Genomic DNA, 27,956 nt, shown 5'->3' on the forward strand with positions numbered 1-27,956 from the left:
TTAATGACTGCAAATAAATATCAATGTTGTTACAGGATTCTTTTTTGCTCCACTCTCTTTATTTTGTTGCTCCAACTGTGTTTTTTATTTGTTTAATATATTTTTTTTTTACTGTTTTCACACTTGCTATCTTGCCAACAATTTAGGTATGCCTTGCACACCACTTTTAATGTAGAAGACAATATTATTGACTCCTCAATATTGTTCAACATTACCATTACTCATCATTAAATGTCTTCTAAGGAAAATCCAACCTTAAAGATAAACTCCAGTTCTGGTAAAAAAAAAAAAAAAAAAAAATTCTCATAGAATCAAACGAAACTTACACTGAATGTTCAAGATTACAAATCAATGACATGTGCCAAACAATTTTGGAAGAAAATGTATACTGGCTGAGTAATGAGCATAGAAAGACAAGGAAATCAAGGTAGTACTAGCCCTGACACCATGTGTGTTGACCCATATATAGCTTTCTGTGTACAGTGCTTGTTACTTTACCAAGACTCGGCCTAATTTATTATGATTTTGATGACTCCAGAACCTTTTGATGTAGTGCTGGACAACTTTCCCATTTGTTTAAAAACACAATTATTATTATTTTTATTTTTTTATTTTTTTTTTTTTGGGGGGGGGGGGGTGGTGGTGTAATATTACAAACAAGAAAGTCGTCTACCCGCCCCCCCCCCCACTCAGTGTTATTTAGGGTACGCATATGCATGTTCCCAGCAACACCCCTCACCCCCCCCCCCCCCCCACTACCTTTTCAGCAAATGTCTGGTGGGTAAAATCAATACGGGTCGACCTTTTTCTTTTGTTACGAGCCAGAGAGTTTGGGAACACACATGGTATCCCTCCGTTCACGGAGGAGGGGGCCAGGGTCGTCCATGACTACATCCCATTCCACTGACCAAGTTGTCAATTTGAAATTCTTAAAGATTTAGTCATCTCATACTTTAAATATCCATAACTTATTTTCATCATAAATCTGCTTTATTTGAAACTCTTGCCATTCTGATTCTCTTATTTTTCTGCTTTCATAAAAATGAAGTCATCACAAAGGTTGGAATGCCCTGAAAAGGCCACATCCATGAAATTAGCATCCTTGAAATTAGTTGTATGGAGACAGTGACTAGCCTATTATGATAGAGGGCAGCATACAGGTTAGCAGGAGAGAAGAAAGAGAATACTATCTCCAAGCTGGGCTTGACATTTTTTTTTTTTTAAGTAAGAGCATCAAAAAGAGGCCCCTGCAGGATAGAATTTCACAGAAATAGGCAGGTTTTCGACAAAGACCTTGAAAATACTAAAACATTTAAAGTCAAGCAGACTAGGTCACCTTCTTTCATGGTTGTTGGTTGTTTTTGTTTTGTTTAAGGGGGGGTAATTTTATAAGTGAAAATATGATAATGTTTCAAAAACTGTTTCCACGCACCCACCCAAATCTTGAATAATCTATGAAGTTTCTAGTTGGAAGTTACAAATAATGGAGCAGCTTTTATTTTTTTCTCAATAAAACAATATGCAAAATAAACACAGTCCACTGGTCAGATTGTTAAATTACAAGTACACTATAATCCAATCACCTATGCTTGGGGAGAAAATTCATGTGAAAATTTTCCCATATTTCAGTATCTTCTCAAAGTATCTGTGACTTCTTGGCAGATGTGATAATATACTACATTGAAATCACAGATTATTGTTTGTCTTTTAGGTTCAGCTGAGCTAGGATCATTCATGAAATAAGATTAATGAATTTTCATTCAAATATCTCATATCTATGACGAGAGAGCTGACAGTTAAAGACATTCAGTAGTGACTAATCTCTTATAAATAGCTCATCATTTTATTTTTCAATGCCCTCTTAAATCCTAATTTATTTCCCTTTACCAGTATCTATTCATGATTTACGAACACATTCAAATAATTTGCACCAAGTCCTTAAGATGTCTATTATTTTGAGCTCTAGGCTAAGATATGTTGTCCTGTCCCAGTCTCCCCCCCCCCCCCCTCTCTCTCTCTCTTTCTCTCTATCCCTACCCCTCCCTCCCTTACTTCTGTCTGTAATAAGAATAAAAGTATAATAAGTATAATTATCTGTATACATTTTGTTTTTAATCATTCTGAAAGCAAATGTCAAATAATGACAGAATCATTTTTATGAATAATAACAATTGAAAAGATAAGTGCTCAAATTGACAAAAAGTGCTACAGTTTAATTCTCTGCTGAGACGACAAAGAAGAAATTAAAGTTAAGGGTATCGCAGTTCTGTACATATGAAGGGGCATTATTAATGCAAGCAAAAACCCTGAAAACCTTGAAAATTTTGAGAATTTTGAACATTTTGTCAGACAACTAAGCCGAAATTTATAAAAAATCATGTTAAGCTTCCCCGCCCGCTTTCTTTCCCCAACACAAAAAGACGCACTGCTAAAATTATCTTCTTCTGAAAAAAAATTAAAGGAAATAAAATAAAATAGTACGAGTACAAGTGGCGGCCATTTTTGAAAAAAATCTGGAGGGCACCCTAAAAAACTAGCCTGGCCAAATGTGTTGGAAAATTTGCAGAGTAGCAATTTTATAGACAAAAAAGAAAATGGCCTCCACCTCCATTTTATGCTTAACATGTTTTTATTTTATTTGGCTTAACCAGAAACTTGACGAAAAAACCCATCTTTGGAATTATTTTTTCTTTTAAACTCCTGCCAAAACTCAGCGGCTTTTTGCAATGTAAATGGTGACTCTCCAAACAACCTTGATTTAATCTGGCATTTTTGCTGATGTGACTCTTCTCACTTCTGCGCTATATGGCAGGAGAAGCAACAAGGCATGGCGACTACGAACTGAAAATCCTGACTGTTTTGATGCCATGCAAGCAACAACTTTTATATGGGTTTTAAAGTAGTGTAAACTGTGAATGACAGGGATTTTGTTAAAGATAAATTTTATTTTTATTTTTTCAGTGAAAATGAGCCAAGCAGCAGGCAACCATCTACTTAAAGGAATAGTTGACATTTGTTGCAGAAGGCGCTACACAAAATAATTTTTTGTGAGATAATGAAAAACTGAGTGTCAAGTTTGAAAGAACATACAATTTGAATGACAAAAATTGGTTCGGAGATGGCTGAAATATCCATAATATAACAATTAATAATATTTGTGGTGCCCCACAAATATTCGATAATTTGAACCAGCTGTTGAAAAAACGAAATACTGCCTTATACGTTTTATTCCAGCCAATGCCGATGTTGGCCTTTTCTTGGCTTTTTCTGGTTGGTTATAATACGCAAAACTAGCCGGCCCATGTATTGTTATTAATAGTTAATTAGTTAATTAACGGTCACCGTATTTCTTTGAAAGTAGAGTTGAATTGGTATGATTGTATTGGCTAAGTTTCACACATTTTGGGGTCTAAAATTACCTTCATAGCAATTTTAGATCCTAAAATGGCACTATAATTGTCATTAATAAGAATAAGAGCAATAACCATGCACTTTGAAGGCATTTGCGGTCTGAGACAAGAACTCAACTATCTCTTTAAGAGACAGTGAGATAAAAGCAATATTTCACTTAGGCTTTAAATATCACATTTCATGGTTGTTCACTATGGCAACAAAGACGTCAGAGGAATAGGCTTGTTAAATGAGACAACATCAATATTTAACAACAATAATCTTCAAACTATACTCGATCATTCATTTCCCATAGATAAAGTGGAGCTGCTTCTGGATTTGAAATAATTCTAATCCATTTTGCAATGAAGGAGTATGGAATGTTAAATTTATGTTGGGTATCGTTATATACCTCAAGGGAAATTCCCCCAACACACATAAAAAGATTCTTACCATCTTATCAGTATAATGTTCTAAGAAACCCAGATGTGTAGAGTAAAGCCCCACTCTTCTAATCTGTTTTATTTCTGCATGTCGACGTAATAACGGATGATTTGTCAACAATGCCAAGCTCTCAGCATCATTTTCCTGCTCTTTCGCTCTTCCAATATCGGTCTATCGACTAATCATTAACTAGCCGTAATGAGCTCCCTCTGCACTAGCTAGCTCTCTCTATCTCTCTCTCTCTCTTTCTCTCTCTCACTCTTTCTCTCCCTCTCTCTCTCTCTCTCTCTCTCTCTCTCTCTCTCTCTCTCTCTCTCTCTCTCTATATATATATATATATATATATATATATATATATATATATATATATATATCTCTTTTATCATTACTCTACTTCTCTTTCATACTCTGTATGCCTTTCTCATCTTTCTTTCTCTCTATTTCTATTTCATTTTTCTCATCTCCTCCTCTCTCTCTCTCTCTCTCTCTCTCTCCCTCTCCATCGCTCTCTTTCTCTATCTCTCTCTCTTTATCTCTCTCCCTCTACTTTTACATTTTCTGTTTGCCTCTATGTCTGTGTTTACTTTCTTTTATCTTTTTCTCCTCTCACTCTGCTCCCCCTTCTTTCCTCTCTTCTATACTCCCCTCTTATCTTTTTGTTCATTCCCTCCATTTTCCCCTCTCTCTCTCTCTCTCTTTCACAATAACATACACACACACACACACACACACACACACTCACACACATGGAAATGCTTGTATGCTTGTGTCAAACAGTGTGTCAAACTTGTGTCAATCTACCATCCAGAAATGAATCAATAACCCTTGAAAAAAAATACTATAATAGTTGAAAATTCTGTAGATTTTAACACACAAATTAAGATAGTATCACCACATACTACTGTTTAACTGTAAGAGACTCTGGCACTCAAATGTCAATTTTTTTTTATACACTCTATACTTTGTGCATTTGACTGAGACAAAGCAATTAATTTCAGCATTTCACAATATAGCTATTTTCTACCGTCCAGAAACGAATCAATATCCCTTGAGAAAAAAAAATACAGTAATAGTTTTAAATTCTGTAAATTTAACAAACACATTAAAGGCCCACTGTACTACTTGTAGCTACTAGCTCCCTCTATATAGAAAACAATGCCTAATCAGTGACCATTGGTCCCCTATGATCCTCTTTTTCTTATGTTAATTGAGAGCTAAGTTGATGAGAGAGCCACCTGCCAGTGACCTTCCTGGGTGGTCTAATCCCTCCTAGCCAAACTAGTACAGATTGCCTTTAAGATAGTATCACCACATAGCACTGTTTAACTCCAAGAGACTGTGGCACTCAAATGTTGATTCTGTTTTGTTTTGTTGAGGCACCCTATACTTTGTGCATTTGACTGAGACAAAGCAATCAATTTCAGCTTTGCACAATGTAGCTATTTTCTACCATCCAGAAACGAATCAATATCCCTCGAAAAACATTACTATAATAGTTTAAAATTCTGTAGATTTTAACAAACAAATTAAAGAGAGTATCACCACATATCACTGTTTAACTCTGATAGACTCAGGCACTCAAATGTCAAATTTGTTGAGACGCTCTATACTTTGTGCATTTGACTGAGACAAAGCAATCAATTTAAGCTTTGCACAATGTAGCTATTTTCTACCATCCAGAAAGGAATCAATAGTGCCCACATTTACTACTCCATCACCACTACTTAGATATTGACGGGTAAATATGGTGCAATTATCATTTTAGAAGCTCTGTGTCGACTCTAAATACCATCAATTGTTACGGCCTATGGGAAATGATTACTGTTAATGTGGATAATCTTTGCTGTAATGACATCATTAACTAGCCTAATGCTACATTAGGTAGGATGCCTAAGTTAATGTAGTTTGCTCAGCATTGTGAGCGTCTGTAAAATTATGCCTGGCTGGAATGTTCCACAGGGAGTGGAGAATGTGCGTACATTGTGTGCGGGCAAGCCTGGATTCGATGACCGGGGTGATAATATATTGAACCCCTAATATACACAACAAGTTATTTTTTATGACCGGTACAATTGAATCTCATCATGTGAATCACTGTCCATAAGATGAGGAATAGTAAAGGCAAGCTCAAAAACATGGCATGAGATCTCTGGGAAACAAAATACCAGTAAAATGATATGCGTTCACATCAGGCATATAAAAAGCAGTACCCCCAGTATGAACACGGCCTAAGAAACCTGGACAGTAAAATGCCATTAAAATGATATGCCAATTTAATTGCCAACACATCAGGCTTATTAAAAGCACTACCCCCGGTATGAACACAGCCTAAGAAAACAGGACAGCAAAATGTCAGTAAAATGGTATGCGATCACATCAGGCTTATAAAAGCAGTATGAACATGGCCAAAGAAATCTGGACAGCAAAACGTTATTAAAATGATATGCGATTAAATCAGGCTTATATAAAGCTTATACACATCAATATATCTGTAAAGCGCTTAGAGACATTTGTATTAGTAAGCGCTATATAAAAGCGGAATATTATTATTATTATTATAAAGCAGTATCAACACGTCCTACGAAATCTGGACAGCAAAATGCCAAAATGCCAAGCTAAGATACATGGCGTGAGATCCCTGGGATACAAAACGCTATTAAAATTATTTGTGATCCCATCAGGCTTATAAAAAGCAGTGTGAACACAGCCTAAGAAATCAATACCACTCTACACAACAAAGGATCCACTTCAAGCCTGTCTGATCCAGATGCAATCATATATCAAGATATGAGAGCATCCAAGGTATAAATCATTCCACTATCTAGGCCGCAGCGCATCAAAATTTGTTACACAATAGGTATGTTTTCATCAGCTCGAGATAGCCAAATAGCCCGCTATTTCCAATTTGGGAAATAAGCCCGAAGTTACAAATCGCGTCTTCGTCAGCTCAAGACGCGACCTCGAAACCCGAAACTCAAGCTCGAGATATTTTGCTCAGCGTTTGCGCATAGCGCGAGTTTTCGGGCAGGTGAAGCCACAGCCGACAAATAGCAGGATATTTTGCAAACTAGCCCAAGATATCTTGAGATGATTATCTCAACCAAATATCCCGCTAATTGCAACTACGAGCTAATGAAGAAGCAAATTAGCTGGATAATTTGCGATCGGGATAGTTAAAATAGCGGGGTTCTTGGCAATCTCAAGCTGATGAGGACAGGCCTTTTGCTCTTCTCTTACTCAGGGAAATGCAATTTATAAATGACCTTGTATACATGTTATGTTCTATCACATCTCACACATAAAGTGTGTGCACTTATCTCTTTCTTCAAGTCCACTAGTTTAACATTGCTATGGAGCATTCAGATTTCAGAATGTAAATTACTACTTGTTTTACCTTAAAGGCATCGTTTAACAATGTTAAATCTGAGATGCACGGCCCTACGTGTTATCAGTGTCTGTGATATGGTGTAATAATGAAGCCCTAAATAAATTGCAAAATGAAATTTCGATTTTCACTCATAAATATCTTGATAATCAGACAGGTGATCAGCTTGTAAAAGTCATGGAGTTTCTGACTGACCTAAAGGTTTATAATTATAATTGCAGCATGAGCTAAATCCAGGATTTTGTTTCAGAACCTGAGACAAAGTTACCTGATTCCTTTAAGATGAAACTATTGTTGATCATTTCTTATTTTTTTGTTGATTAATTTTACAGAAGATTCAGTAGATGAAGCTAGGTCATTTACAGAAGGTCATATAACAAAAATATCTCTGTGAAATAAATGAAAAAATATAATTCATATGATTCAAAATTATTTCTAAAAAGTGCTTACCGGTATTATACAACATTAGAACTTCCAACTAGTATAACTTTTCACAATTGTGTGTATAGATCTTAACTCAACTGGTCTAAAATCTCAGGTTATCTTACTCAGTTGAATAGCATGTTCCCTATTTCAATTTTAGAGCTTTAACCATAACCCCCCCCCCCTCAAAAATAATATATAGATAAAGTAAGAAAGAAAGAAATGACCAAAGAAATAAATAAATACATAAATCAATAAATGATATATGAATGAATAAATAAATACAAACATACACACAAACATACATACATACATTAATTAATTAATTACTTAATTTAATCAATAATAATAGTACCGGTAATAATAATACTCTTTGATTTTGATGTAACACTCCCTTTTTCAGTGACTCCGGGCCAAGTTAATGTATGCGTGTTCTACAAATTCAAGTCACATACGTGTAGTTCTAGAATCTAAAATAGGTAGTTCATGTGTTGTGCCTAAATCAGCCATAACTACTAGAAAGTTCATACAAAAGCACAATGATAATATTTTTTTTAAGTTAATGCCCTTCTAGTGCTCAGCAGATGCAAGACAATATCTTCTGTTTGGAGCCAGAAGGCATTATCTCATTAATGGGGCGTTGCAAGAAGGTGCAAATCCCCAAAATCAAGCATTAGTCTTGCGATTAATCGCAAATTTGCAATTGATCGCAACTCAACTTTCTTGCAATGCCCCATCAGTAAGAGAGAGAGAGAAAGAGAGAGAGAAGCAGAATAAAAGCTAGATCTAGTTAACTTCATTTTATTGTTGAAACTTTAATCCTAACAAAATCCTAGGAAATTTAGGAGACTAGTGGGGTGTTGCAGGAAAGTTGAGTTGCAAATATCAGTTGCAAATTTTGCAATCAATCGCAACTTTCTTGCAACATCCCATTTAAACACAGAATTAAAGCCCTTCTGGCTCCGAACTGAACAGACCATATGATGCAACAAAGTCAATGAGATTTTATACAAATAATACACAGCAGTGAGGGCATTAGTAAGAATTACCCACACAAGGTACCTTTGGAACAGTCTAACACGCCAGAGGCGGCAGCCGAGGGTGGTTGGACTATTTTGAAGGTAGTGAGTGTTGGTAAATTTTTACCAATGCCCAAACAAAATGCTGTGTATTATTTGTTTTATAAGATTATGTTTTATTTGTTATATAAAATGATGTTTTATAACATGATTTTACTAATGACCGGTCATTATCCCAATTATGCGTAAGCGAAATAAATGCATGGTCACGTGTACGCTTTCAACCAATCATTTGATTAGGATCCACGTCATCATCTTATAAAAAAGATAATGCATCATGCTATGATGGATATACGGTAAATGGAGGAAAGGGGGAACAGGTTATGAATGCATCGCTAAATAAGATAACAGATTCCTGGAGGATGAAGACAACTTTAGAGCGATCAAGAGGTGCTTGCGAGAAATGGCCCGAGATCCTGATTTCTACCGACCCCTCTTCCCAAAACCCCTCGAGATCCTTTCCCTGGATGCGGAGGTACTGGCCGATTAAATTTCCACCTCTTGGCCCAGTATCCCACATAAATTGAAGCACTTTAAGAAAGTGGAACAAGGTCCGACAAAAAGAAAAAAAGGGAGAAAGGAGCTTAATTCCCCTGGGAATTGTGCCTTCTTGGAAATCTCTCATCCAAAAAAAGGTTGGAAAATGTCACATGATGAGTGAGAAAATTTTGTGAGATAAACAGGAGATGATGGGATAAGAATGAACTTGAAGGCATCAAGAGAAGATGGCGGTGGGTGGAAGAGCTGAGAACAGATGATGTAAATAATATATGGAGAAAAGACGCAAAAATGGACATTCCGTGGGGAGTTGTTCGTTCTTAGAAAAATCTCATCAAATAAACATATCAGAAGACGTCACATACTCTGGAGATTTCATAGTGAGATGACGAATGAATGTACCAAGAAGAGATAACAGGTGGAAGAGCTGGGAAAAGATGTGTTGGAGTGAAGAGAGAAAACACGTCGAAGAATAACTAACAGGGATTCATTCCATTTGAGAAACCTCTCAACAAATAGCAGATCAGACGATGTCACATTATATGTGCCAAGATTTCAAAATCATATTTGTAGTCATGTACATGTGCATTGTGCAGATTGTTGATCATTGCACAACTTTTTCTTATCACTTTTGATTTTTCTTGATGCAATACATTGTACCCCCCCCCCCCCCCCCTTCGGAGTTCAAGGATATTACACCATTCAATCATATCTGATTGACAGGCACAGGATCTATTGGGTCAAAGGCCATGACAATAAGATCAGCCAAACTTCCGATATTTCAGCCCTATTGTTTAAAAATTCAACAAGTTCTCGTCAACATTGGTTCTAGATATTCTCTGAAACTGGCTCAATCTGGTTTTTAATACAGACCTTGTTTACACTTGTATTAGTTGTAAATTGAAGCGTTTCCCTAGTCAAATCTATGTAATCTGAAGGTAGGTTGTATTTAGAAATGTGTTCTGATGACATTATGAAATCAAGCAATATCAAACAAAAGCACACAAAAAATACTAAAAGTTAAAGGTAATATTTCTAATGGATTGAATTATGAAATTTAAAATTTGCATTACCACTGTGAAACCTAGTGTTAAGACTAAGCAACTTTTAAAAACTTGGGCTCTAAAACGCTAAGGATTTCGAGAAATTAAAATATCGAATTTTATCTAATTTATCGGTGCTCCCGATAAATTGCAAATAGCGCTTACGGCCATACAATGGTAGCTGCGATCATGAAAATCTCGGAATACCCAGTTCTGATATATAATTTCAAAACGGGAATAGAAAATCAGTCGATTTTAGTCAAAAAACATCATTTTGAAGCTAAAGTAATATCAATCTTGATTGGGAGCTATACAACATAAAGAGTTTATTATTTACAATTTCATCACTTTAGCCCTGATTTCAACCGTGACAACGATCAATCAATATTGTAGGATTGCATATGTATGCTTCCAATATGTTCATTTGAACCAAATTCATGACCCACATCAAAACTTTGTATTACCTTTTAGGGAAAAGATATTCTTCTTATGGCACAGTGTTTATGTATGAAGAGGTATATTTATTTCAGAATCAAGTGGTTTAAATATTGACAACATATGCAAGGGTCATGGGTTCAAGCCCCTACATAGCACTAATAATCTTAAACAAGATGTCCTCCTACATTGTAGAGGTGATGTGGTCTAGTGGATAAGTCACCCGACTGCATATCACAAGGTACGAGGTTCAAGTCCCGCCGTGGCAAGACATTAATCTACATTTGCCACTCTCCACGCAGGTATAAATGGGTACCTGATATGCTTGAGCGCTAGTTACTTTGGCAGCTTGGCTACAACCAGGGTAATATGTGTACAGCGCCATGAGCGTCAGAGGCTGGTGGATACCAGTGCTATATAAATATCCATATTATTTATTTCCACTCTCAATATGTGCATAAGATAAAGGGTTTGTTTCTTGGATACACTCTGTGATGATAACTGTTGCAGGAGCTAAATCTGGTTTAAAACAGGGAATATTTTACAAAGCACCTTTGAAGTGAACAGGGGGGTGTTTCACTAATATCCTAAGTCGAACTTAACTCTAAATTGGGCTTAAACATTATGGACAGCAATTCTTTAAATACATTCAAAAGCAAAAATTCAAGTATTTCAGACATTTCCTGAATTCCACATCAAAAACATTAAAATTCTCCTTGATAATAGAAAATATGAATGATTTGAATCAACATTTTATGCCTTTTAATTAAAATAACTTTTACAAATTTTTTCAAAGATGCTATAAAAATGGCTTTCCATAATGTTAAATCCAACTTAAAGCCAAGTTCAACTTAGGATCTTTGTGAAACATCTCCCTGACATTGTATATAAAATCGTAATATCAGCAATATTATATTTCTCATATTACATATATGTTATATATTACTGAGCAAAAATAAATCAATGAAAAATGGCACTTGAAAGAACATAAACGCTCTTTCAACCAACTCTATCAAATAATGTCACTCCTAAATTGTGGTAAATTAAACAGAAAACACTCCTCTCACCACGGAAACCCAGGTTCAATATTTGCCTCCTTCTTATGCTGCCTATTGTCTGCCTCGTCTTCTCGCTAAGGAACCAAATTCCTCTCGGACACTTCTACTCACTGCAGCTCAGAAGTAACAAGCCAGATGTCATTGATTTATTTGCTGTTACCATGGTAACAATGCTCTCAATACCCAGAGAGATAATCACGCTTTATGATAGCTAACCACGTCAGATTGCCAAGTCGCTGTAACCATGCACACAATTAGAGAAACCCACTCCTCAAAGGCACAAATGTCATGTAACGACCAACCACCCTCTAAATTTGTTGGATTAAATTTTCTTTTCTAATACAAATGCATAATCAGTAATGTTCTAAATATGTTTGTTAATATACTGGAGTGATTTACAAGCTACAGAGAACTAATCTGAGTAATTGTATCACATGACATTTCATTTGCCACAAGCACACAGCAGGAAAAGTTTACGAGACTCATTAGAGCTTTTGTCAAAAAGCAATTCAAGGTTATTTTTGCCACCTGTGACGTAGATTCTCGCTGTGTATTTAATTCTCTGCTTGTAATCATGCGAAACTATACCTTAAAATCCAAATCACTTCTAGTTCCTGCTGCTTACTCAAAGACACTTTTTCTAAAAGAACACCCCCTCTCGTTTAAATATAGACAGGACTAAAAAGCTAAGGACCTCCTTAAGAGCCCTAATTGATAATCAAAAGTATTTACTTTCCAATAGCGCTCCTTCCCTACCTTTTCAAATAAAAAGTTATACCTGTTGCTTGCAAGAGTGATAGTGAGAGAAGGAGAGAGGGAGGAGGAAGAAGATAACAGGACACCTCAAGATAGAAAGAGAGATATCTACAGACAGAGAAAGAAAGTCAAAGAGAGATAGAAGATGAAGACACAGACAGAGTCAAAGAGATGGAGCGAGAGAGAGGAGGAAGAAGAGAAAAAGACACCTACAGATAGAAAGAGAGATATCTACAGACAGAGAAAGAAAGTCAAAGAGAGATAGAAGATGAAGACACAGACAGAGTCAAAGAGATGGAGCGAGAGAGAGGAGGAAGAAGAGAAAAAGACACCTACATATAGAAAGAGAGATATCTACAGACAGAGAAAGAAAGTCAAAGACAGATAGAAGATGAAGATAGAGACAGAGTCAAAGAGATGGAGAGAGAGAGGAGGTAGAATAGAAAAAGACACCTACAGAAAGAAAGAGAGATATCAAAGAGAAATATCTACAGGCAGAGAAAGGAAGCCAAAGACAGATAGAAGATGAAGATAGAGACGGAGTCATAGAGATGGAGAGATAATGAAATGCGACAATGTATCTGTGATAAAGAAGATCGCAGCTAATTTACAAAATGAACTCAAGGTCAATGTTTCGAAAGTAGTTGCAATCGTGTTCTGTGCTCTTGTCTGCTTAAAATCCAACTTAAACATATATGCTGTCAATGGAATGGATAACATTCAATATACAAAGAAGTCTTAAAAGAATGCTTCTGACATACCAACGTCAAGACAAGACAAGACTCTACGCATGACTCATACGTAGTAGAATTCATTCTTTAAAGGCCCAACGCACTACTTAAAGCTACTTGCGCCCTCTATATAACAAACAATGCCTTATCGGTGACCACCAGCCCCCCATGATCCTCTTTTTCTTATGGTAATTGAGAGCTGATTTGATGAGATAACCACCTGTCCAGTGACCTTACAGGGTGTTCTAATCCCTCCTGTACACTAGTACAGATGGGCTTTAAGTGAAATATGAATAATGCTTTTAAACAACATACACCTGTACAACCAAATACCACAGATACCATCCTCTATCATCCAGCCATACAGGTACTTGCTTTCAAAATTTGCAGGCGGGGAAATAATCATCGTTAGACTATGACGACGTGCATTATCCATTCTTCTTCCATAGATCTGCAAATATCAAATTAATGCTCAATACTCTTGCATCTGTAACAGGATACACTTCAGGCGACATAGCATCCACTTGGAAATGTGCTCTTCCCATCCACAAAATATCATCCTCATACTTACAATCAGCGAGAAGCGAAACCGCAGAGAATCCAAGCTCTTTCTTTCTCTCTCTCCTGGCACTCTCTCTCTGATGCGGCCAACCCTCTCAATCACAACTCAAATTGCACATCCCCACCAGATCTTACTCCTGTGATGTTTTTTTTTTTGCAAGCTCTATGCGCTCCATTGAACTGATTGTTAATCCTGCCTCCCAAGCTATTCTCATCCATAATGCAACTTCTCTATGGTGCCTTTGTTAAATAGCCTGATGAAATTCAAGGCTCTCGTACTAATCAAAAAGACAAGTAGAGGATGATGCCGTCTACTCCAGTACTTGGCAATTAATGCACAATTTTATGTTCCATTCAACCAACAGATTTTAAAAGACCTGGAGAGATTGATCAGGGCAAAATATGATTTTTGTACTTCTCCAACCATCCATTAATACAACCACCGCCCCCCCCCCCCTCCCTCCCCTGGTAATCCATAATTCAAATGGCTGTTTAATTCTGAATTAGCACGGCCTACACAAGTACAATCTTTAATCATCATAGTACATGCTATTCTAATTAGAAAAACTTGAATGGAAAATTTGACAAAGGAATGCACAATACCTGGTATTACCAATCAGTTTTATTGTCAACAAAAGGCCTGCATTTTAAAATCATCAAAATATGATAGGAATTTGTTATCGTTTTATCGTTTGATTTAATCATAAGGTGTTTTGCCCATATTCAGTGTGCATTTGTTGGGTGTTCATACCTCTTTTCAGGAGTTACATTAAAATTTCTGCATGAAACCTCAGACACATTGAGGAAAAAAAATGTTGTAGTGATTTATTTGAAGTGTAATTGAATTACTAAAACTTTAGATGTATGCAGTCTATGTAAAGTTGAAAAACACCATGGAGGCCAATGGCCTCTGCTGGCTCCTCCATATTCTTTGTATTGTTTATATATTTGCTTATATGTATAATGTATAATTGTTAAATGTATTTTTTGCGAGAATTGGAAATAAAATGAAATGAATTTAATTGAATTGAGGCATGGAACCTTAAAAACTAAAGCAAAAGCAATTACAAGTGGTTCCCTTAAATAAAGACAAGGGACAATAACGCTTATTAAAGTAGGGGCACTTAAGAGATATCTTAATGATACCTTACTATACTCTCCATGATGAATACTGCATCATCAGTCACTCACTACAAGGATCTGATGAGTGGTGTGGAGATATGATCAATAAACGACAATATGACAATCCGATAAATCCACTTACCGTAGGGAGTACGACGGTCCCGCCTTGCCCTACCTAGCTAGTGGTCTCCGGTGTGTAATTGACAATGATCACTCCACTCTGTGCACCCATTAGGGGCCCAGGGCACGGGGGAGGGATCCTGGTGTCCAGAGGCCGGTGTGGATGATCAGATGCAGGATCGTTGCAGCCCTCTGATCCTGGACAAAGATAACGTGTGGATAGACCATTAACTCACGTCCTGCGACATTGATATGACAATGTATGTCAGGTGTGATATTTTGGAATGCATTTTAATGCAGGCTCTTTAGTAAATTGCAGCTGTCTTGTTATCCAATAGACTTGGGGAGTGCTTCACAAAGACTAAGATCGACTTGAAGTTGGACCTAACTATGGCAGGCCATTGTTGCCACTGGTTGCTCTTACCATTGGTTTTTCAATTATGATCTTTAGATAATATTTTTGCCTTCAATAATGAACTATCAAAAAATGTAAATTCTGTAGATTTGTGACCATGATTTGTACATCCCTTGAGAGACAAATAGTAAATGGTGAAAGCTAGTGGCATTAATGGCCTGCTATATAGTTAAGTCCAACTTTAAGTCAATCTTAGTCTATGTGAAACACTCCCCAGTTCACTAACATTTCTAAATTTTATGCATACTTTTTAAACAAAGGTTGTTCTTGACATGCTGAAAATTTGTCTTAGACTTGCCTGACATAGCAACAAGTAATGTATGCAGGCTGGATTCAAAGTACTGTAGTTTATATTGACTCTAGGCAGACATTGTTTATAATTTTATATTATTTATCTTGATATTACTACTTTTCTCATGGCCATAAATCTATTTTTACCACCAAGTTGATATCTACCTTAGATCTTTCAGATCAGCTTATAAAACCTGACTGAATCATATATCTTAAGACACTCATAAAAACTCATATCAATACATAAAAGACAAATAATGAGAATTTGAGATACATGTACAAATGCATTCCCTTGTACATCAATTAGCATACAATTCTCAAATACCTTTACGACAATATCAAAATTAAATAATTATGTTAAAATGAATACTCTTACAAGAGCATATAATCATACAGAATTATAGACAGTGTCTAAATATCACACAGGTATACAAATAAGCAAGAAATAAAATGGTCTGAAATTGCTTTCTGCAGTGTGTGTCTTTTGGAAATAAAAAAAAAATGTGTACAGAAAGAGCCTTATAAAGACTCTTGCCTCTACATTATTTACTATGCTTATCCACTGTTTCACATACATGCTTACACATACATGCACTTGAAGGAGAGGGAGCATACTGAGTAATAGCTTGATCAACTCGTTTTTCAAGCGTCCTACTTTTTGCGCACGATCTCCCATCAATCTCATTCACCATGCTCCATCGTTCATTTCTCTTCACTTTCACCTCCTCGGCTTTTTCCTCCTCTTCCCACTCGCGTTCGCCGAGCATCCCCTCTTTCAAATCAATACTGGCGTGAATAATCCCATGATGAAGCTCGACGGGTTCTCATTGGGGTCTTTTGTGTGGAGATATGGTGTCTATGATGACAAGAAGACACGCTTCTCACTTTCAACTAGTATGTTCAACACGTAAAACATATACCGCGCAGGCATACACGGATATATATACGTGGGGATGCAACTTTCAGTGAAAGACGGACTTTGAAATGGGGACTGAGTGGTTTGAATCGCATCAGTCAAAGATGCAATAAGTGTCCTTTTCTAATTACAATGATCCAATACTGGTCACGAAATGAAACAATCCACATGAAGACAATAAGAAACATAGATGAAAGTGGTAGATACATGCATGTCACCAAATTGTAGAACTTGTAAGTTGTATCATAAATGAACATGTATGTGCCAGATTGGGCATACCAAAACTCCACACACACACAGGGATCAACCCATCAACAAAGAGAACTGCATTTTTGTGAATTCTGTAAATGGTACTTCAATATTCACTATATTACATAATATATAATACTACATCATCATGGAAAAAGCAAAGATAACTGGTAAATTTGAGCCCACTCCTTTTTCACCAGCCAAAAATGTAGTTCATTATTAAATATTAAGTGAACTTAATACCTTTCTAATTGATAATTTCTAATTAGCAGATTTTCTTGGAAATCTTTGATTGGTAAGTAGTATACAAATGTTGACTGCTTTGAGGGGCACAATTAAAACTATTACAAAAGGTGATCTCTAAACTGAACTTTGACCCAAGACAAAGTCGAGGGGCATAGTATGCAGTCCCGAGATCACAGAGATGCTCTAGTTTTAACCTTGACAAAAAAGCAGGCAGACAATATACAGTGCGTACCAAAAAAATAATGAAACCAAGAATTATCAATGTTTTATATCATAACTTAATCACAATTTCGATCAATAAATGACACATATTTGTAAAGCTACGATCCTCCTCTTTCATTTGATGCAAATCATATGGTGCATATTTCACGCATGAGTGATTAAAAACAATTTAAAGAGAGGGTACCAAAAAGTCATTTGATGGACGGTATCTGAATTTCAAAGAGAAAATCATATTTCTTGAAAGTTCATTTTCTGCTCTTTCATATGAAACCTCAATAAGGCTGTGAAGGGTAGTCGAATGCTCGAGTACCCGCACGGTTGACAACTACTCGGGTACGATTTCTCGTACCCGAATATTCGGCCGCAAAAAAAATAAATAAATAAATATAAAAAAATTTAAAAAATTTAAAATTTAAAAAATTTAAAAAAAAAAAAAAATGTCCAGGCCGACGCTTACCCGTGCCTGGGTGAGCGGTGGCCGCTGGCATGGTGCCGTCGGTAAAAATGTTTCCCAACTCAAGCACTGTCAAACTCACCACTCAGAAACTGGGACCAAATGTCTGGATTTCTGCTTGGACTTGGAGGAAAATGGATTATTCTGCCATCTTTGGTTTTTAAAACAGCATTGTTCACTGTTATTATTATTATTAAATCGGCGCCTTCAACTGCAACTCAAAGTAAAATTGCATGCGTTTTCGGCGACAGAACTGGGATACTGCTCCAGTGGTATGTATGGTGGTGGCAACAACAAAAAAAAACAAAAAAAATCAAAAATCAAAAATCAAAAAATTCAAAAAAAAATTTTAAAAATAAAAAAAACATGGCGTCCGAATACTGGAGTATTCGCTTGTAAGCATGAGAGTGTACTCGGGTACCTCATTACACTGTTGTGCACAGCCTTAAACCTCAATCAGGAAAAAATGAGCCACGAATACCAAATTTCTGTTTGTTTAAAGTAATGCTTGCATTTCCATTATTTGATTAAACAAATTCATTTTCACTGGTTGCCTGTCGTAGCAACAAACAGAGTTGACAAAAGACTTAACTCCGTTTAGTTGATGATCAGCCATGCAAAAAGAAGACGATACTTCTTTTCCTCCTTTGGACTGATTTTTCAACATGTTTTTAGAAAAGTAAAATTGTACCGCGATGATATTCTAATGTTTTCATTAACTTATTTCATTTCACTGACAACATAAAAATACAACAGAAGAATTGTTAACTTTGTTCAGATGAGAGAAAAATGTTGCAAAGGTAGTGGCTTCAATGCTACGCAGTTTTTTCTTTAACCTTCATTAATGTTACCGGTTCACTTTAAGTAAAGAGACAGTCAAAACAGATCTAAGTCAAGATAGACAGTTCCTTCATGTATCTTTGTCTTTATAACCTTCAATATGGATTAAAAGGATGGATAGTCAAGTACATATCACCATCTTGATATTAAATCAAATGTTCCCCCACCCTCTAATTCCGCATGATCAAGGCTATACCCACTGATGACGAAAGTGCCTCAGGTGTCTATCTCTAAGCACACGTACGCTCCCCGCCACGATCAAGCATGCGTCAATGACATATCTTTTCTATTGCAACACAGCTCAAATTACAGCATAATGAACGGATGCACACTGAGCAAGGATAGGGAAGAGAAAAGAGAGATAGGGAAGAGAGAAAGAGAAGAGAAAAGAGAGATATATAAGAGAAAAGAGAGATAGAGAAGAGAAAAGAGAGATAGGGAAGAGAAAAGAGAAATAGAGAAGAGAAAAGATACAGAAGAGAAAAGAGAGATAGAGAAGAGAAAAGAGAGAGAGAGATAGAAAGAGAGAGAGATAGAAAGAGAGAGAGATAGAGAGAGAGAGAGAGAGAGATAAAGAGAGAGAGAGAGATGCGAGGAGGAGAACAAATACCATAGCAACTTAGGAGCAGTATTATGATTCTGCATAATTCGTGCTGCGGAGGCCAGAAGTCAAAGCAATTTTTACTCCATTATTTCTCAGCACAAGGAAATTATTTTTATTATCCAGTCAAGAAGACTGCATCACATTTACAGTTAGGTACACATACGGCTCTACAAGGGAAGTGGTGTGAATAACCTTTCTTATAATGCAGCTTCCTATAAAGTAGAATTTAATACTAGAATCGATGACATCAACTGATTTTCAAAACTTGTTACCCAAAGTGCAAAAATGTTATGTTTTAGGGGCTCACCCGTGTTTTTATGTATTCATAACAAATACTGTGGCTGAAAATGTTTCTTTGGTGTAGAAAACCAACTACGAACAATGCAATGAAATATAGTATACCAGTAGGCTGAAACTAACAGAAGAGCACAGGGACCATAAAGTTGCTCCAGAAAGGCCCAAAGGATCACTTACTCTAGACATTTACAAGGACTGTTTGAAACTATTTTGTGGGGTAATAGGATCACGATAGATCTCTATTTTGGGATCAATTCAAAATACAATGATACATTGTGGGTATGATGTAATACGGAGGTGCCAATACAACACTCATAATATCAAAACTAATACTCACAAAACATATAAAGTTGGTTCTTAAACAGCACACATGTCAAACACACATGTCAAACATAGAATTAATCATACTCAAGTGTTCTTTCCCTAGGTTTTAGCATTTATGTTATTCTTGTACTCTATAATTTTTCTATACCAATAACCCATTTACTACACCGAGGTCAAGAGAGCTTTTTGTAGATAAAATACTTTCTCTAATGATAACAAACACTGGGCAAAGAATCAAACTCCTCAATTAAAAGTCGAGGGAATAGGTATGTCTTCATCAGCTCGAGATTGCCAAATAGCCTGCTTTTTCTGATTTAGGAAATAATCCTGAAATTACAAATCGCGTCTTCATCAGCTCGAGACTCCACCTCGAAAATTGAAAAGATATTTTACTCAGCGTTCGCGCATAGTGCGAGTCTTTAAGCTGGTGAAGACGCACCGGACAAATAGCGGGATATTGTTCAAACTAGCCCAAGATATTAATTTTACCCAAAATAAAAACCCGGATGGGGAAACAAAGTTTTTCATTTGATGGTGCGGCTTTCTGGAATACTTTACCTAATTTTTTTAAAAATGCACCATCAAATTCTTCATTTACTCTTTTGTTTTGGCGCTATAATAATTTAAATCATTGAACTGGTCCATTGTGTTGTGTTTGTTTCTTTTCTTTTGTTCGAAAATGTTGTAACTTTGTTCACTTTGTTTCGATTTGGATGGTTTGTTTTCAATATGTTTGTTAATTTTGTATTTATGTTGTAGGGCCTCCACGGAAAACAGTATTGAACTACTGATGGAGCCACCCTACTAAAAAAAGACTAATAAATAAATAAATAAAATAAAAATATCTTGGGATGATTATCTCGATCAACTATCCCGCTAATTGCAACTTTGGGCTGATGAAGACGCAAATAAACTGGATAAGTTGCGATCGCCATCGGGATAGTTAAAATAGCGGGAAATTTGGCAATCTCGAGCTGATGAAGCCAGGCCTTATGATCCACTAAACCACCGTGCTCCAAAATGCAAAGGTGCAGTGTTTACCAAAGTGTCAAGATATCCTTCCAAATTAAAAGGGAGAAATTATGGCAATTGGACTGAGCCATTTAATTAAATTTGGGAGCAAAACTAATGTTCTTTCTCATAAACCTGTGCAGATAGGTAAACATGTATCCAGGGGTATTTGATTAGTGCGCTTTTATGGACAATGATACAACCCGACTTGGAGTTTAACAAAACTAATTGATCAGGGGGTAAATTCTAGAAACAAAAAAACAGGAAAGAGGCAAGACATATGCAATGTAAGTAATTACATAAATTTGCTGCAGTTGCTATACTCTATACCAAAAAGCTTCAAATGATCTGAGAATGCTTTTTTTTTAAATCTGCCTTATTTGTTCTTAGTTCTGTATTATATTATGTTTGTAAAGACAATTTTTTTTATTGTAATATGCTCTTTCATAATCACACGTAACATAAATAATTTGCATATGTACACAATGTTTATTTTACATTATTATTTTGTATATTGTAAGACATTGTTAAGTATACTTGTTTTTAAGTATTGATTGTAATAGTAAATTCATTATTTGTTGTTTTGTTACGTTTTCTAAACTGATTTGTACCAAAATACTTTGATTAGCTGTTTAAGGGGTTAGGCTCGACTAGTACATGTGCTATTATCTGGCCCCTTTTACCAACCAATAGTTTCTCTTCTTGTATATAATGTAAAATCATTGTATGAAATGTATTGCTCTTGGTTAATAAATCAAATCAAATCAAATCAACATGAAAAATCTGGTTTCTGCTGGTCTTCAGCTAAAATGATATGCATGATAACATGTTTCTAATTGGATAAATTATCTAGGGTTTGCAATTTCCCAGGTATTGCCTCGAAACTTTACACAGTTGGGAAATACTAGGAAAAACCTGGGAATACTTCTGCAAAATTATGAAAATAATGTGACATAACAAACATAGCAATCTGACATTCTGACTAAAGTCCATCAATTAGATGTTAAAGTGTACAATCACCTGGGGAAAAAAGCAATATTTGTATTTCTATAATATGAAATCAACCAAAAAAACCTGTGCCTTGCATTTAGGACATGTAGGTAAATTCTATGCGAGTACGTAGGTCTGCATCGACTAGTCTAAACTCTAAAGGACACGATTAAGAAAAAAAATAGAAATTCATTATTATTATTATTATATCTATTAAGTATTTGGTGTCACCTGTGCCTGGCAACCGATATGTGTACTCAATCACTGTAATCCTCGGGTCTCTACTCCCACCCAGTATAACAGATTGGGGGTGTGCAGGTGAACCACTACTCCATAGTTTCCCCCTACTCTTGTATAAATAGTATAATGGGTTTTTATCGTGCAAAGGTGGTGACTCTCCTCTACAGGGGGCCTCGATTTAACATCCCATCCAAGGGACAGAGTGTTTTCCACTGTAACTTAGCCTGCATCTATGAAACAGGGAGGGGCACGTTAACACACAACAAAGGCTTTAGTCATCTCCACGGGCTGGATTAAAACTCGTAGGCCCGAATTCACACCGCGTTTTGACGCGTTTTTTACAAACCTGTTAAACCTAGGTTTGTTGACAAACCTCCTTTGTGAATTTGGGTCACAATCTTTGGTTCTGCAGGCAGATGCTTTTACCAACTGAGCCACCTCAGTCGACAAACAGGAGCGTTGACCGTGAATACATCTTAATCCATTGACCACGTTGCCATTCACGATTCCCATAGATTTAGTGATCTTATATTTCTATATTTCAAGCATTCATGATTTTACGATTACTAGTTTTTGTCTAATCTGTTTTTAACTTTGGCCATTCTGTTCCTCTTATTTATTTGATTTAACGTAAATGAACTTACTACAATGGTTTGACTGTACTGCAATGTAAATTGTACCGAAAATATTAGATAATTTTGCCATTGTGCTGCTCTACTAGCCCATATAAAAAATTACTATCTTGAAGTAAACCTCACCCCAAAGAATAAATGTAGGTGTTCTGAAAAATGAGATGTATTCCTGCCCTTTATTGTACAGTATTCCTTGCAAAAATGTACAAGAGATATGTATATAAATGAAGATATTCTTAGCATGATGTGATGCCTTTTAGCATGCCATGTGCGCAGCCATTTTCTTGAAAATATGACATACCAGGTGAAGTTGTACAAGTATCATTCACCTGATAAGAATAACAGTTTTTCAACAGTCAGCATATATTAAGTGTTGCTAGGTAGGGCAATCCATAATGTTTACCCTACCTGGCAACGAAATTGTTGCAGTTCGGATACTATTGTCTACTGAAATACTATTATTCTTACCATGTTTGTATCGAGGCACTTCACCAAGACGTATGCATTGAATTTGGTTACATTATGAAAATAGCCTTTCTCAAAATGTGTACTGCTGTCTGCTGGCACTTTCGTTGTGAGGAGAAACGTCACATCCGTGCGGCCATTTACATGTTTTGCTCAAAATAACCGAAACAAAAGTCGTTCTTAAAAATCACCTGATTGAATTACGTCCATGATATTTTGCAGTTTGAACCTTTGATCTATTTACAACATGCTATCATTTTTGAAAATTGGAGTAGACTTGGGCTTTAAATGGAACTAGCTGGCTGTGGATATTGTAGAGCAACACAAGACGAAGGTGTTCTCATCGCATATTCCACCAGGGGTCTAACTAGTGTTCTGTATGCTGTTGCTTGCAATTTGGGTGAGTTCACCCCAGGTTTCTTCATAGGAAGGCCAAGGTGATGTTAGCCTTTGGGCAGACATTGTCAATTTGTCTGTTCCATCTAAGGTCTGTTGTTATGACACCAAGGCATTTTGTGGCTTCTACAGGAGTAAAGATGGAGTTGCTGAGTTTTTACTGGTGCAGAACCCTGTTTAACTTCCTGGTGACTGAGATAACCTCATACTCTTTGGTGTTCAGTTCCATCCACTTGCTGGTCCAGTCACTGAGTTTGTTATGATCTTGTTGCAGCTGGTCACCAATAGACTTTGTACAGTGAGGTAGATGATGCATCATCAGCAAACAGTTGAGCTCTTGACTTGAGTTGGTCAGGCAAGTCATTTGTCAAGTACAAGAAAAGGCATGGGCCAAGGACAGAGCCCTGAGGCACCCAGGATTCCATGTTGATTTGAGATGATCTATATCCACCCAGGAGCACCTGCTGCTTTCTGTTCTGCACAAAGCTGGCAATCCAATGGTTGTTGGGTCCTCTCACTACATAGTAGTCTAGTTTCTGGATGAGACGCTAGTGGCCAACCTTGTTGAATGCCTTGCCAAAGTCCAGCACTAGGATGTCCGTCTGTTTACCATCTTGCAGGTTATTCATCAGGTTGCTCACCAGTCCTAACAGCGGTAGCTCACACAACTTGTGTTGCCTGAACCATGCTGCAGTGGGTAAAGGAGATCTTGGAAGTTTCCATGCATCATGATGTTGCTAGCTAGGATATGCTCCATCAGTTTATATAAGATACAGGTTAGTGAGATTGGTCTGTAGTTGCTCGATTCTGATCTGTCTCCCTTCTTACTATGTTGGCATATCTCCACTCATCTGGTATCTTCAGTGCTGTAAGACTTCCTGAAGATGGCACACAAGATGTTATGATACCTGACAGTTCCTTGAGTACTAGTGGAGTAATCCCATCAGGACATGGGCACTCCTTGTTTTTAGATTGTCAAGAAATTTCTTGATACCTGCCGGTGTAATAATGATAGCTGGCATGGTTTCATAAGGCGAGTTGGCAGGTAGCAGATCAGGTGCGACTGGAGTCTCTTTCGTAAACACCGCTTGGTATTAGTGGTTGAGGGCTTAACTTTCTCAGTGGCGTCTGTTTTAGCTCCTTCCATCTGAGTTGAGATGTGAGATTCCACCACTGTCACCCTGCTTATGCTTAATGAAGCACAAAAATATCTTCATGGCTACATACCGGTTGTTATCATTGCCTCCTTAAAACATTGACTCAAGATATTTCCAGTATTCTTTCCTAATCTCTGACTGGATTTTTCTCTGAAGACATCTCTTGAATCGAAATATCTTTAACATACCTGCCAACATTTGAAAATAAGAAATATGTACCCTAAACAGGCGATCGCACAGCCTTACCACTGCCATGTATGCAGCGACAGTGTAACTGGCGATATGCGGTAAATCTGTACAAAAAAGCTAATAAAAAATTCACAGCTCAATCCTCCAGCCATTCAACGCATGCTATACACAACTCTCAAATTGCGGCACATGGTAAAACAAGAGAAGAAAAAAGAATCAGAATATTATTTTTAAATGGAACAGTTGGCAGGTATGCTTAAAGAGCAGCTCTTCCCATTTCTCAAACACATTGGCTTTTCAAAATTACTATTAGTCGCTTGGGTCGCAGAGACATGCCTGGTTTTTTAACACAATTTTTCAAATTCATGGTAACACAGATTCTCATGTTTATCTTTGTTTGCAAAATGGTACCAATAATTTCTTTATAATTAATATTCAATTACTCATAAATTCAAACTTAAACAAGCCATGTTCATATTTGGCAAACCAATTAATAGTTCATACTCTATGATTGTCATATTTTTTTTTTAAATTACCAGTCTTCCAATATAAATCATGAATATAAAATTAGAAGAAAATTTTTTTTTTTAAATTACAACATTTTTAATAATTTTAAAATGTATGTATAGCAAAATCAGTTTATGAATCCATTTTCTTTATAAAACAATGGTTTAAATAAATTATAATTACTTTCTGGACAATTATGGTAGTGCTGTAGTCAAACGTTTTACCGTCCGGTATCCGACCGCCCATGGCGGATTCCGTTTTCAATTGGACGGTTTCGTTTTCCCGTTTTTTTTTGTTTTTTGTTTTTTTTAATAATTTTTTTTTTTTTTTAAAGTTTCGATTTAATTATGCCCCTCCACCTGGTACTATGCCTGGCAATGTCTACCAGCTCAGTAATCTGTGTGTTGACCACTCCGAAACTAGAACAACACTCATCTTGGTTTGAAAGTAATCTTTGTAATAGATCTCAATAATTATGTAGTATATAATAATAATTCATCCAAGTTTTACACACGCGTACCACAAGGTTCTATCCTAGGTCCTCTACTGTTTTTAATTTACATTAATGATCTTACACATTCTTCTAAATGTTCTTTTAAATGAAAGTCCTTCCCGCATGGGTTTTTTTCACAGTCGATCAACAATTAAAAAAATAAAATTAAAAAAAAATGATTTTTTTTTTTTTTTTTTTTTTTTTTTTTTTTTTTTTTTAATAATTTTTTTTTTAAATCGTTTAACCGAAAACCGTCCGGTTTTGACTGGCGGTTAAACGAAATTGGAGATATCCGTGATGTTACAGCACTAAATTATGGACCAATATCTAGAAGAAAAAATATTTTTATCATATTTCATATTTTTGACATTTTGATAAAACTTAGCGACTCATATGACTTATTCACTTTGCAATATTAATGTTACTCTCATGAAGAAAATGTCATTATAACAGGGTTGCGATAAAAATTGATGTTAAACGTTCTATATGTTTATGAAAACATGCTTTTGTTGCAGTAATTTTCTGAAAATCATTTACAGTAACACCAGTGGCGACTGTACTCAAGGAGGGGGCGCACTAGTCCCTTAAACAGCTTGGGAATGGTGGATGTGTCATGACACTGAAAGGCACGTCTGATGCTGATCAGGACCCTGTTGCTGTGCCCCTACCGCGCATGCATACTTTCTCTTCGCCATGTTGAATCGACGATATACAATATGGATGAATTGTGTTAGGACAAGGAATCACCCTTTTTCCCATCAAGCTCAAAGACATCTTCAAATTATAATTTCAAGTGATTGACCGGATGCCCTGAGCCGTCAAAAATCATTGTAAGTCTAAATTTTAATTACTACCGGTATTTCTTTACATTTAAAAAAATATAACCAAACCCGCTGTTTAAATAATTTTTCCAGTTTTCCGTAGACCTTACACACAAACCTGTAGACTAAATGTGAGTTTCAGACGAACAACTTCGTCACGCGACTGAATTCTAAAAGTTAAACATAGGTCTAGATCTAGATCTAAACTAAGGCCCAATATCATGAATATATAGTACACAGCATTTGTGTTAATATCCTCTATTTTCTTCTTACGCCTGACCGTTTTAACAATATAATGCCAGATAATTTTTGTTAGGTTAAATTTATTCAATTCACCTACCGGTATCGGTATACACACAATATTTTTTCAGGTGATCTGCTGCAAGCTATACACCTCAACTGGTACTGGTGGAGTGTGGCGATGTTTGATCAGCCAGAGACATAGACCGAATTTTCCGTCTCTTTCGTTCGTTAGCCTCTTATTGGGGTAGGGTCGGCACCGTCGGCTCTCTCTTTAGAGAGAGCCGACCCTACCCCAATAAGAGGCTAACGAACGAAAGAGACGGAAAATTCGGTCTACCAGAGACAGAGCCGGAGCCCGCATCTAAAATCTACGTGAAATGTCCATCATTTCAGTTCAACCAGCCAAACTATGTACAATTTCTAAAAGCTTACCGGTATATGATCTTCTCTCCAAAGACAGTAAGGAAATGCACTTCACAGAGAAGAATAAATATAAAATTCTGTTGTCCAAGAGTTTGTCGTCTGCAGATTCGTACTAACCGCCTATATTCTATAGCGAGCACAATAGGAGAAACATGTGTATTATCCAGACGTCAAAAAGGCAGCTGGAAAAATTAGTCTTTTTAAAGTCTCTATCATTTGAACAATGATATGCTTTTGTGTTTTTTGTATTTTCATTACAATTGATATAATTTAATATGAAATTTATTAAAATATGAAATAAAATCGTATATTTGTGGACATTATTTATGCTCAATTACATGTTAATTTTAACAAAAATCTTGTTAAAAAAACATGTAAAGTATTGTAATAAGCTATGTATGTAAACAAAAAAGTTGAAACTGGTAAAAAGTCATCAAAAGCTGGCGCTACATCACTTTGTTCGTGGTTTGTTTAAATGTGCGTGAA

General features: G+C 36.3%; 1 long non-coding RNA gene across 1 annotated transcript; it reads right to left on the minus strand.

Annotated features, from left to right (window-relative positions):
- Positions 1 to 14,786: 14,786 nt before the first annotated feature.
- Positions 14,787 to 27,629, minus strand: LOC115921632. The gene is made up of 2 exons (XR_004063010.1): positions 27,480 to 27,629; positions 14,787 to 15,243 (listed from the first exon to the last, which is right to left on the minus strand). It is a non-coding gene; the product is annotated as an uncharacterized LOC115921632 (long non-coding RNA).
- Between the last annotated feature and the right edge of the window lie 327 nt (positions 27,630 to 27,956).

This window comes from Strongylocentrotus purpuratus, unplaced genomic scaffold (genome assembly GCF_000002235.5).
Source record: "Strongylocentrotus purpuratus isolate Spur 01 unplaced genomic scaffold, Spur_5.0 spur5_scaffold_10, whole genome shotgun sequence".
Classification (NCBI taxonomy): Eukaryota; Metazoa; Echinodermata; class Echinoidea; order Camarodonta; family Strongylocentrotidae; genus Strongylocentrotus; species Strongylocentrotus purpuratus.